This window comes from Rousettus aegyptiacus, unplaced genomic scaffold, assembly GCF_014176215.1.
Source record: "Rousettus aegyptiacus isolate mRouAeg1 unplaced genomic scaffold, mRouAeg1.p scaffold_m13_p_6, whole genome shotgun sequence".
Taxonomy (NCBI): domain Eukaryota; kingdom Metazoa; phylum Chordata; class Mammalia; order Chiroptera; family Pteropodidae; genus Rousettus; species Rousettus aegyptiacus.
Genome location: NW_023416309.1, coordinates 8,251,489 through 8,265,138, shown reverse-complemented (window position 1 = coordinate 8,265,138; position 13,650 = coordinate 8,251,489).

Genomic DNA, 13,650 nt, shown 5'->3' with positions numbered 1-13,650 from the left:
TCACCCTGCCTCTGCATGAGGCAAGCCCAGTGTAGATGCCTCCTATTGGGGGTGATGTGAATGGAGCTGGGAGTGGGTTTTGTGCTGCATGGACCATGGCAAGTCTTCCTTTCCATGAGTGGTAGTAGTCCTTCCCATGCCCTCTGTTAGAGATACTTGAAAAAAATAGCATCGCTCATGTATATATTATATATGTACACATCAAAGGCTTTATTTAACATAATTAAATGAGGGAGTGGGAAGATTAATAACCGGTTTAAAGAAGAAATCACAATGAACTCTATATGGAGTAAAAGGATGTTGAGACCGGCATTTTTTTTCAGTGGAGAGAGGTCAATTGAGCCTCATTATGATGTACTGTATGCATGTCCATAGACAAATATGTTGCACGAACTCTACAACTTTGGGAGCTGTAGAACAGCTCAAAGGCAACAACAGTCTAGAATCAGAATCAGATAAGTGGGTGTGCTCTAAACAATGCATAATTTTTCACCGCAGACACTCAGAATTTTTTTTTGCTTATCCAAATTTCCTTTCACCTCTTGTCCATCTGGCAGAGCCCATTTTTTAAAACAAGACTCAGGCAGGAAATCCAAAAGAGCCAATCTCTCACTGCACCATGGAGCCCGGGTGCCAGGATATCTGCGAAGGGCCCTAGGTAAGGGGCACCATTGTGGGAGGTTCCCTGCCCTGGAAACACTGGCTGCATTCTCATTTGTGACTGATGGCTCAGGCCGTGTGCTGCCCAGAGAGCCTGGGTGTCAGCAAAGCTAATTTAGACTGGATTCCTGTCCATTCCTATAGACACCTCAGTCACCAGATCCAAAACTGAATTTCTCATCAATTTCCCAACCCTAAATACCGTCCACATTCTCACTCCCCCCCATCTTCTCCCATGTCACCTAAGGGCACCCCCATCTACCAGTGGCCATATCTAGGATTGTGAGTATCGCCTGGGCTCTGAGGATGACATCAGCTCCTCCATAGACAACATCAGGTCCCTTATTCGAAAACTTGACACTCTCATCATACCAACAGATCCTAACAGATCCTAACACTTCACTCCCTAGAACAATTGTCATGACAGAGCTCAATGTCATTCTCCCCTTTTTCCTTCTGAATGAGTCCTGGAACTCCTTGTTTGTAATACATACATTTGAATATCTTTTCAAGCATAACTGCATTTTGAAGTGAGTTTACTTGGATCTGGTCAGTGCTGACTCCCTGAGAGTCAGGGAGCTGTGTGTGTGTGTGTGTGTGTGTGTGTGTGTGTGTGAGAGAGAGAGAGAGAGAGACAGAGACAGAGACAGAGACAGAGACAGAGACAGAGACAGACAGAGACAGAGACAGACAGAAAGAAATAGAGGTCAAGAGATTGAGATTGATTCTGGGAAGCTACAGGGAGTGGGGAGACTGGTAGTATTCTCATGTAAAAGAGAACCTGTAATGGATATTCTAAGAAATGGGCATGGGGGTCCCCAGCCCCCCTGCTGGTGAACTCTCCTCTTCTTCCCCCTTGGAACAGATTCTTATACCTGGCAAAGGCATACATTTACATTTTTGCCATGTGGTCTTTTTTTTTTCTAGCCCCCTTCTCCCTGCCTTTCTTTCGTCCCAAGGCTGCACTAGGGTAGATGTCAGCCCCTGGCCTTGGAGACAGCAATAGGGGTGTCCACTGTGGTTCTCAGGGGTGAGGCTGGAACAGGGGAATCTAGGACCAGAATTATTTCCTTCAATCCCAAGCAGCTGCTGCTAAGGTGCAATAGTCTGACATCTTCATAAAAATCCTCCCGTGGGCCCAGCGGTGCTCGGCTGGTGGGGTATGTCTAGGATTGAGGGAGGAGGAGAGAAATAACCCTGTTTTCTCCATTTACATGAGTAGAAACTGAACAGAACATGCTTTGCCTGAACAGTTGCTGAGTGGCAGAGCTGGGTTTACAGTGCAAGATTTCCACTCCAAAGAATGTCCCTCTGATGACACTAGTTCACAGGACACCATGAACGAGAAGGTAGGCAGTTGTGGGGCATGCACCGATGTAGCATAATGAAAGCAGCACAGTACAAATGAAAGAGTCAGGAACTGGTGCCGTTTCCTCAGTGAAATGGGGATAGTGATTCCAACACTGCAGCTTAGGCCAAAGTGCAGTGGTTCTCAAAGTGTGGTCTCTAGACCAAGCTGCCTGGGAACTTGTTAAACATGAAAATTTTGTTGTCTCACTCCAAGGCCTATAAAATCAGAAACTCTGGGATAGAGGCTAGCACTCTTAACCAGCCCTTAGGGGATTCTAGTGAATGCTCAAGTGTGAGGATGTTGCATGAGGGTAGAGTCAACAGATTAACCACCCACTATAGCAGCACCCCCTAAACTTTAGTGGCTTTGAAAAATAAATGCTGTTTCTTGTTCATGTCACAGTCTCCGGTGGGTTGCAAGGGAGGCTAAGGTGGGGACTGCTTTGTTCCACACAGTCTTTCAGGAAACCAGACTCCTATCTTGTGGTTCCATCTTCCTATAGGTCCTTGGAGTTGGCTCTAGTCAGCTGGTGGTTGGAGAAGAGGATGAGGATCAAGGAAGGGAGAATCTTAGGCATGAGGCCTCGGTAGCCTGCACACCGCTTGTGCTCAGAAGCCACACTGGACTATAACAGGCCGGCAAGTATCTAGCTGTGTGCTCAGGAAGAAGAAAAGAGGCCAGATATTGGAGGACACCAGTGGTCCGTGCCCCAAAATTCCACAGCTTAGGGAAGTGAAGACTGGAACTGGATTTCAAGACTTTTCCAGAATCTCCCTTTGTAGCCAAACTAAGGGTCCAGTCTGCAGTGGGCTGGCTGGCTGGCTGGCTTACAACCTTTGTTAGGCCTTCTCACAGCTCCAGAGAGCACTGTGGAAGTGGTGGGCACATTGTCATGCACAGTGGAGGTGTGGACTCCCACAGGATTAGAGCTATGGTCTGTGAGCAGTGGGGGACAGATGACACACTAATTCCTATCAGTTCCCTCCAGGTTTGACACTGGGAAAGTGTCTGTCCAGCTCAGAACAAGACCCCTGAGATCTGGACAGGATGGGAGGGCAAGATCTTGTTAGGTCTCAGTAAGACCTGAGTTTTAAGTCCTGGATTCATCAGCAGCTGTGTGACCTTGATAATAAAATTGACCTTGGGATAATAAAATTGCCTGCCTCATAATCTCGTTCTGAGAATTAAATGAGATACAAAATGACAGTGCCTATGTCTACATAGTAGGTATGTAAGAAATATTAGCAATTCTCTGGTTGCTCCTCTGAGGAGGACATAGGGATGGGGGCTTATGGCTCCCCCAGTGTATAAGAACCTGACCTGGGAGCTGGGCACACTTGGGTTCTGAAGTGCTTGTAGGGCAAGGGTATTGTGTCTCTCTGCAGGTCAAGACAGCCTTAGGGCCTGGTGGGGCTGGGCCTGTGGTTTAGCTGTGACTCTGCAGCTGAGAGGGGCAGCTGGCAGGGCTGATAGACTATAGTCTTTAGTAGGTAGGCACGAGGGGACCTTGGGAGAGCTTTGTAAGTGGCTACTCTCCCTGCCAGGGATGTTGCCCATAGTGTAAGCCTCTTTGCCACTTAAGGCCCCAGAGTTGCCTCCTACCCTTTGAGTTAGTAAGAATCAGTCCTGGGCTGAGACTTAGTCAGTCTGTTAGGCTGTGCTGAATGCCCTCGTTCCAGGGGAATTTAGATGGAGTGGAGGGTTTTCTAAATTAGCAGGACTGGGGCTCCAGGAGAGGTTTATGGGGCTGGGGTGTGGGCAAGGGTGGGCCAGCTGTGCAGATAGCAAGTGGAGAGAGGCAACAGTCTACTCGATACTGCCTCCACCCTGAGGACCCTAAGCTTCCTACTCTGCTAGCTGTGTGCAGGAACAAGGGACTCAGCATCCTGTTATCAGGGGAATCTCCTCCTCTAGAAGCTGCCTTTTCACTGTGTCATTGACTTCTCAGAGTGAGGCTAAGGAAGAGGGCTGGGCCAACGAGGATGTGGGATGGCTGCGTTCAAAGAGAGACCTGGGGGCTGGGAGGACTTCCTGTGGGAAAGAGGCCATCGAAAAGGTCCCTTAGAGATGGGCTGGCCCAGATGCGTCACCTTAGTGTCCTGTCCGTCTCTGCACCATCCTCTGTGTGTGTGTGTGTGTGTGTGTGTGTGTGTGTGAGAGAGAGAGAGAGAGAGAGAGAGAGAGAGAGAGAGAGAGAGCGAGCGAGCACGTGTGCCAAGCCACTGGTGAGCAATGATCCTAAGTTACTCAACTGGGGGTTTGCCAACTCCTATGGAGGGAGGGAGAGTGGGTGTTCACAGACTGAGAGATAAGCCAGGACTTGGGGGCTAGACTGGACTTTGCACTGTCAGGGTGTTTTCTCTCCTTTGGTATCTCTGTTTCTCTCTGCATGTCGACCCCGTTCTCCCCTACTGCATGCAGACCCATTTCTCTGTAGGGAAACACAAGTGCCAGCAGTCCCAAAGTAGCAACTTAGCTGATTTCTTCCAGTGTTTGTGCCAGCAGTCCCAAAGTAGCAAATTAGCTGATTTCTTCCAGTGTTTGTGTATCAATCCCAGGCCCGATCACAGCCTTTCTGGGATTCAGGGTTTTCCCCTTTAAACCAGAGGAGTCTAGGGAAGCTTGCTGGGCAGTCAGAATTAGCTACCACAGCCCACCACCCCCACCTAATATTCTGATAAACCAAGTTAGTGAGGAACGAGTTCCCAGATTAAAGAGCAGGGAAACGGAAGTCACATTGTCACCTACTATGTTCCTGGCTGACTCTCACATAACTTGCCTCATCCATTTAATGCTGACAGAAGCCCCGTGAGGCACCCTGCTGACTTACGCAGAGGAAGTAAATGAGTTGTGGAAATGAGGAGGACTGCGGGCTGGTCAGGCCTGGCATGCTGCAGCCCTGGGCTCTGAAGCTGTAACCATAAATCTGTGTGTCTATGCTGTTGTCAGCATGGGTGGCCCTGCCCTTTAGGTGTACTCTGATCCCACCAATTCCACAGGAGTGAAATCCTCACACCCTCACCATGAATTCTGCTAATGTTGGGGACTCATACTCCTCACAGCCCATGTGCCTCCAACTCCTGTGCTCCTTAGTGGTCCCTGTTTTGTCCCTGCTCTGTCCTGCGGAATTGGATAAAGTTAACTTCCCCTCCCCCCAAATTAATAATATACTCATAGCAAGCGTTTTGTGAATTATATCATTTTCATGAAGATTTAGTGCAGCTACTAATTTAGGGAATTAAATTAGTGCAGCCACTATGGAAAAGAGTATGGAGGTTCCTCAAAAAATTAGGACTAGAACTACCATATGACCCAGCAATTTCACTTTTGGTTTTTTATCCAAAGGATATGAAAACACTAATTCAAAAAGATATATGCATTCGGTGTTCATTGTGGCATTATTTACAATAGTCAAGATATGGAGACAAGCTGGATGTCCATTGACTGGTGAATGGATAAAGAAGATGACATAAATATATGTTAGCCATAAAAAAGGGAAATCTTGCCATTTTCGACAACATGGATGGATCTTGAGGGAATTATGCTAAATGAGATAAGTTAGAAAAAAAATACCATATGATTTTAGCTATATGTAGAATATAAAACAAAAACAAAAAGCCAAAACAAATTCATATACACAGACAATAAGTTGGTGGTTACCAGAAGGAAAGAAGGGTGCAGGGAGGGCAAAATGGGTAAGGGAGATCAATTGTATAGAGAAGAATTGAAATTAGACTTTTGGTTGTGAGCACAGTATGTAGTACAAACAGATGTTGAATTATAATGTTGCACACCTGAAACACATGTTGTAAACCAATCTTCAGTTAAAAAAAATAAGACGTCAGAAACGTGGCAGAGTGAAAAATGTCACCAGATCTCTTCCCTTGAAACAACAATAAGCTGAACATCTAAAACTCAACAAAAAATACCCAACTTGCACACAAGCACATTTGAAAGAGGGATCTGTGCATAAGAGCTACCAAAGGTCAGAATCCTGGGAGTTGGGAGGTGGACTGGGAGAAACAAAGAAACTGCCTCTCGCAGCTGGAGCTCCCAGCAGGAGGGGGAGAGGTGAAAGTGTGACAGGTTTCCCGAATAGCCCTGCCTGGGAGAGCTGTGAGCTCCACACAGCAGCAGTGCCCAGGGATCAGGGCAGAAAGCAGAGAAGTGGGGATTGTAGAAGAATGGGGATGGCAGAGAAGCAACTGTTGATTATTACCATCCACAGTTGTAAAAGGCAAGGCTGAGCCAAAGCCCCCACTCCCCAACACAGAGGGCCCCTCCCCCCATACCCTCCGAGCCAGAACATCATGGAGCCCCAGGGGAATCTGAGCAAGTGCCACTAAAACTGTCGCTAACACTGACAGGGTCTGAGACTGAGGATAGCAAGTATAATTAAATATAAGAAAAGAAAAGGCATTATTAAGACTTTATATAAAGCAAGGATTCAAGAGGCTTAGATGCCACCTACTGGAAACCAAAAGAAAAAAGCCTTTTTTTGCAATCGGCTAAAAAGAGACCTTTATATAATAAATCTTCTTCCTGAAGAAAAAAAAAGGCAGAATACACTTTCATTAATGCCCAGGTGGAGAAATAGTCCATTAAATATCATGAACAACCAGGTGACAAGGCAGCTCAGAAAGAAAGAGAAAAATCTCCAGAAAATAAGCTTAAAAACAGAGGATATGAAACTTAAGTGACAGTGAATTCAGGATGGTACTTCTGAAAATATCAATGAGATCCAAAACAATTCATATCAACAATTTCAGGAATTGAAAAAACAACTAGATGAGCAGAATGAGCTCTTCAGCAAGGAGATTAAACCCTCAAAAAGAGCAAAATAGAACTTCTGGAGATTAAGAACACACTGAAAGAGATGAAAAATGAAAGAGAGTAGACCACATGGAGGAAGGGATCAGTGATATCGAAGACTGAAATCTAGAAATAAATCAGAAAGAAGAAGAGAGAAATTGAAGAATGAAAAATAATGAAAGAGAAATACAAGAACTAGCTGATACAATCAGGAAAGTAAAGAAGAATAATGGACATTCTCAAAGGGGAGGAAAAGTTGCAGGGATTAGAAAGCATTTTCAGACAAATAGTTGACAAGAATTTCCCAAATTTAAGGAATGAACTGGATGGAGCTTGGAATTCAAGAAGTCAACAGAACACCCAATTATCTTAACCCAGAGAGGCCTTCTCCAAGACACATTGTATTAAAATGATCAAAAATCGGTGACAAAGACAGAATTCTCAGGGTAGCCTGGAAAAAGAAGATGGTAACCTATAAAGGAAAACCCATTAGATTATCGTCGAACTTCTCAGCACAAACCTTACAAGTCAGAAAGGAGTGGAATCAAATATTCAAACTATTAACTGAAAGGAACTACCAGCCAAGAATAATGTATCCAGCTAAGCTCTCTTTTAGATATGAAGGTGAAATAAAGACCTTTCCAGACATACAAAAATTGTGGGAATTCTCCACTACAAGGCACTACAGGAGATACTGAAAGGTATCCGCTCAAAATCACAAAAAAATACATAACTGTAAGTAAGGCGACTAACAGGCAGATAGAAGCAGAGGAGTGCAACCCTTATTAAGAACAGGGCATAATAAGCTTAAACAATAAGAGATTTGCTATAGCAAGATAGTAATGAACGTTCAGCATACATAAGGACAAATTGAGACAACAATAACAGAAAAGGGAAGGATTGAAAGATCCAGATTTGCAAAGGAGAATGGAGATGAGGCACGCACAGAAGAAGATGGACTATTCTCTCTATATATCTGTCCTCTACATATTCGTAGTGGTAACCACACATGAAAGATTCAGAACTGAAGTATATAACATAAAATAAGGAGGATCAGAGGAAAAATCCACAAAACTCAACCAAAACAAACAAACAAAAGAAAAACAGGCACACAAGGACAAGGAAGCAATGGAAACACCAAGCTACCAGAAAGCAAAACATAAAATGGCTATAGGATAACCTCATATTTCAATACTCACCCTAAATGTAAATGGACTGAACTCATCAATAAAAAGGCACAGAGTTGCAGAATGGATCAAAAAACAAAGCCCAACCATATGCTGCTTCCAGGAGACATATCTCAGTTCCAAAGACAAATATAAAATCAAAGTGAAAGGGTGGAAAATGATATTTCAAGCAAATGCATTTAGAGAAAAGTGGGAGTAGTGGTACTAATATCAGATGAAATAGACTTCAAAATAAAAAAGGTAAAGAAAGATACTGAGGGACACTTCATAGTGATAAAGGGAATCATACACCAGGAAGACATAACACATATCTATGCTCCCGATCAGGGAGCCCTGAAATATGTAAAGCAATTACTAACAGAACCAAAGGGAGAAACAGACCAAAACACTATCATAGTAGGGGACCTAAACACCCCAGTTTTGGATATAGACAGATCATCCAAACAGAAATCAATAAGGAAATAACATCCATAAATGATACATTAGACCAACTGGATATAATTGATATTTACAGAGCTTTTCATCCCCAAACAGCTGCTGATACATTGATACATTCTTCTCAAGCACTCATGGAACATTTTCCTGGGCTGAGCACATACTGGGACAGAGAGATAGCCTCAAAAAATATAAGAAGGTTGAAATCATACCAACCATATGCTCCAATCATAATGCTTTGAAGCTGGAGATCAACTGCAAAAAAAAAAAAAAAATGCAGGAAGGACCACAAATACATGGAGATTAAATGACATGCTACTGGAGAATGACTTGGTCAGACAAGAAATAAAAAGAGAGATCAAGAGATACAGAGAAATGAATGATAATAATAGTGCAACATATCAAAATGTTTGAGAAATGGTGAAAACAATAAAAGAGGAAAGTTCATATGATTACAGTTCTACCTCAAAAAACAAGAAAAAACCCAAATAAACAACCTAACACTTCATCTTAAAAAACTAAAAAGAAAGAACAGATGGACCCTAAAGTCAGCAGAAGGAAAGAAATAATCAAAATTAGAGCAGAAATAAATGAAACTGAAAACAAACAAACAAACAACCAAAAATACAACAAAGAGCTGGTTCTTTGAGAAGGGTAATAAAATTGACAAACCCATGGCTAAAGAAAAAAGAGAAAGGACACAAAACCAGGGATAAAGGAGGAGAAATCATGACAGACACCACAGAAATACAAAGGATCGTACAAGAATACTATGAACAAATATATAACACCAAATGCAATAACCTAGAAGAAATGGACCAGTACTTAGAAAAGTACAACCTTCCTAGACTGAATCAAGAACTGAAAAATCTAAGTAGACTGCTCAGCAGGGTGGAAATTGAAACAATCACCAAAAACCTATCAAAAAGTAAAAGTTCAGGACCAGATGACTTCAGCAGTGAATTCCACCAAACATTCAAAGATTTAATACCCAGTGACCTCAAACTTTTCCAAAAAATCAAAGAGGAGGCAATACTTCCCAACTCATTTTATGAGGCTAATATTACCCTGATACCAAAACCTGGTAAAGGTAACACAAAAAAAGAAAACTACAGACCAATATCTCCCATGAACACAGATGCAAAAATCCTAAGTAAAATACTAGTGAACCGAATACAGCAACATATTAAAAAGATTATACACCACGATCAGGTGGGCTTCATCCCAGGGTCACAGGGATGGTTTAACATACACAAATTGATTAAAATGATACATCACGTAAAGAAATTAAAAAATAAGAATCATATGATCATATTAATAGATGCAGAAAAAGCCATTGACAAGATACAGCATCCATTTATGATCAAAACACTTAACAAAACACTTATAGGAGGAAAGTATCTTAACATAATAAAGGCCATATACAACAAACACTGAGCCAACATTATACTTAATGGTGAAAAACTAAAAACCTTCCCTCTAAAATCAGGAACAAGGTAAGGCTGTCCACTATCTCCACTGTTATTCAATATAACGTTGGAGGTCCTAGCGAGTGCAATCAGGCAACAGAAAGATTAAGAGGCATCCAAATAGGAAATGAAGAAGTCAAACTGTCACTATTTACAGATGACGTGATTCTCTATATAGAAAACCCTAAATACTCCACAAGAACACTACTAGAAACAATAAGTACGTGCAATAAAGTCTGAATGCAAAATCAGTGTTCAAAACTCCATAGTGTTCCTATACTCTAATAATGAATTGTCAGAAAAAGAAGTAGAAAAAACAATTACTTTTGCAATTGCAGCAAAAAGAATAAAATACCTGGGACTAAATACAATGAAACATGTGAAGGACCTATATGATGAAAACATAAGACCCTATTAAAAGAAATTGAAGATAAAAGAATTGGAAAGATATCCCGTGTTTTGGGATGGAAGAATCAACATAGTTAAAATGACATTATTACCTAAAGCATTATACAGATTTGATGCACTCCCCCATCAAAATCCCATCAGCATTTTTTAATGAAATAGAACAAAAAGTCATCAGATTCATATGGAGACACAAAAGACCCTGAATTGCCAAAGCCATCCTGAGAAAAAAGAATGAGTTTAGAAAAACAGACACACAGACCAATGGAACAGAATCAAGAGTCCAGAAGTAAACCCATGTTTATATGGGCAAATGATTTTCAACAAAAGACCCAAAAACATACAGTGGAGAAAGGAAAGCCTCTTCAATAAATGGTCCTGGGAAAACTGGAAATCCACCTGTAAAAGAATGAAACTAGACTTTTGTCTATCACCACACACCAAAATTAACTCAAAATGGATCAAGGGCCTGAATAGAAGACCTGAAACAATAAAATGCATAGAAGAAAATGTAAGAACTGACAAACTCAGGGACCTTGGATTTGAAGAGGGTTTTATGAATTTGACCTCAAAGGCAAGGGAAGTAAAAGCTAAAATAAATGAATGGGACTACATCAAACTAAAAAGCTTCTGCACAGCAAAAGAAACCGTCAAAAGGTAAAGAGTCAACCATCATAGTGGGAAAATATATTTGCAAGCAACACCTCCAATAAGGGCCTAATATCCAAAATATACAAAGAACTCATAAAATTCAACAACAACAAACAAACAATACGATCAAAAAATGGGCAGAGGACCTGAACAGACACTTCTTCTCAGAAGACATACAAATGGCCAACAAACATATGCAAAGATGCTCAACATCACTAGCTATTAGGGAAATGGAAATCAAAACCACAATGAGATACCATCTCATACCTGTTCAAATAGCTATAATCAACAGGATAAGCAATAACAAATATTGGAGAGGATATAAAGAAAAAGGAATGCTCATACACTGCTGGTAGGACCGCAAATTGGTACATCCACTATGGAAAACAGTATAGAGATTCTTCAAAAAATTAAGAATTGATCTACCACATAATCCAGCAGTCCCTCTACTGGGTACTTACCCCAAAGACTTGAAAACTCATATCCAAAAAGATATTTGCACACCAATGTTCATAGCAGCATTATTCGCTGTGGCCAAGACCAAAGTGTCCTACGATAGATGATTGGTTAAAGAAGCTGTGGTGCATATGTACAATGGAATATTACTCAGCCATAAGAAGAGATGAAATACTGCTATTTGCAACAACATGCATGGACCTCGAGATAATCATGTTAAGTGAAATAAGCCAGACAGAAAAAGTTGAAAATCACATGATATCACTTATATGTGGGTTATAAACCTAAAAGCAACAACTGAGCAGGAGAAACAAATAGAGATTCGTGGACATGGATTATAGACTAGTGGTTACTAGAGGGGTAAAGGAGGTCAAATATAGAGTTTAAGGGGAGGGTGAAGGGGGTAAAGGGGATCAAATATATGGTAGCTGAAGGAAACCGGACTTTGGGTGGTAAACACACAATAGAATATACAGATGTCAATTGATAATGTACTCTTGAAAATTATATAATTGTATTAACCAATGTTACCCCAATAAACTTAATTAAAAAAATAAAAAATAAAAAAATAAAATATTCTTTTAAAAATAATAATAAATAAAAACTGAAGTATATTATTGGGATAATTGAGGATGTTTGAAAATGGACTGTATATAAGGTAAACATTTTTTTAACTTTTAAAACATTAAACTTTTTATTTTAAAATAATTATAGATTTACATGCAGTTGTATGAAATAATATAGTGAGATCCCATGTACCCTTTACCTAGTTTCCTCAAATGGCAATATCTTGCAAAACTAGAGAACAACAGTGATATTGACACTGATACAATCCACCAATCTGATTTGGATTTCTCCAGTTTACTTATATCTATTTGTGTGTATATTTACTTCTAAGCAATATTTTTCAGATGTGTGTAGGTTTGTGTATCCTCTACTACAATCAAAATATAGTTTGGTCACCACAGGAATCCCTCTTGTTGCCTTCCTGTACCCACATCCATCTCCTTCCTGTTCCAAACCTTGTCCCTAAACCTTGGCAATCACTAACCTCGTCTCCATTTCTGTAATTTTGTCATTTCAAGAATGTTATATACGTAGCATCATATAACATGTAACCTTTTGGGATTAGCTTTTTCCATTCAGCCTAATTTTCTTCAGAATCATCCAACTTATTTCTGTATCAAAAGTTCATTCATTTCTATTGCATATGCATATATATCCATCTCCTACCCTTTCTGAGGGTCAGGGATCTAGGAATGGCTTTGCTGGGTGATTCTGGCTCAGAGGTAGGTTTCAGTGGAGCTGTTGGCCAGGGGTGCAGCCTCACCTGACCAGATCCTCTGCCAACTTTGCTCACGTGACTGCTGGCAGAGGCTTTAGTTCCTCACCATGTGGGTCTTACAACATGGTTTCCCCAGAGTGAGTGATGAGGGGAGGAGAGAGAACCCGAAAGGGAAGCAGAAATGTCTTTTATTACCTAATCTTGAAAGTGATAGATCATCACTTCTGGCATATTCCATTGATTACACAGACCAGCCCTGATAAGTGTGAGAGGGGCCACACAGGGCCATGAATGCCAGGAGGCAGGGATCATCAGAGCCACTTTGGAGGCTTACTAACACAGAGACAACTGCACACTTTTCAGTATTAGATGTTTCTGACTATGAATGTGTTATGTTCCTATACCAATTTAAGTCCTAAATATGTTCTCCTCAGTGAAGATTTTTACTTTTCTTCATACAGGTCCCACATTGTTTGTTAAATTCATTCTCAATATTTCCTATCTGGTTCTGATTTGAACGAGATCTTTTTCACATTGTATTTTCTAAGCAGTTAGTTGTTGCACTCATACAGGGACACCATTGATTTTTAAGGCCATGACTTTTCAGTAGAGCTTAACTGGTGATAAGACAGAAACTGCTCTAGACTTTCAGTAAGCCCTTAGATAACAAAACTGAGACCAGGTGAGATCCTAAATGTGCTCTTGGGAGCAGTTTGCCCAAGTGACTATGAGCTGGGGAAGTGGGTGAAATATAAAAAGAGTTTTCCTGTAGCCGATCCTTATGCGGTGGCTGTGGTGAGGCATTCCCAAAGCCAAGGTGATGGGGTTCTCTGGCCATCATTTGGCCCTGCCTTTGAGGGAGCCTATGGTCAGGGCATGAAGGAACAGCCAGGGCAGGTGGCCTATGGCAGGGCCATCAGTCCACCTAGTATCCCACGG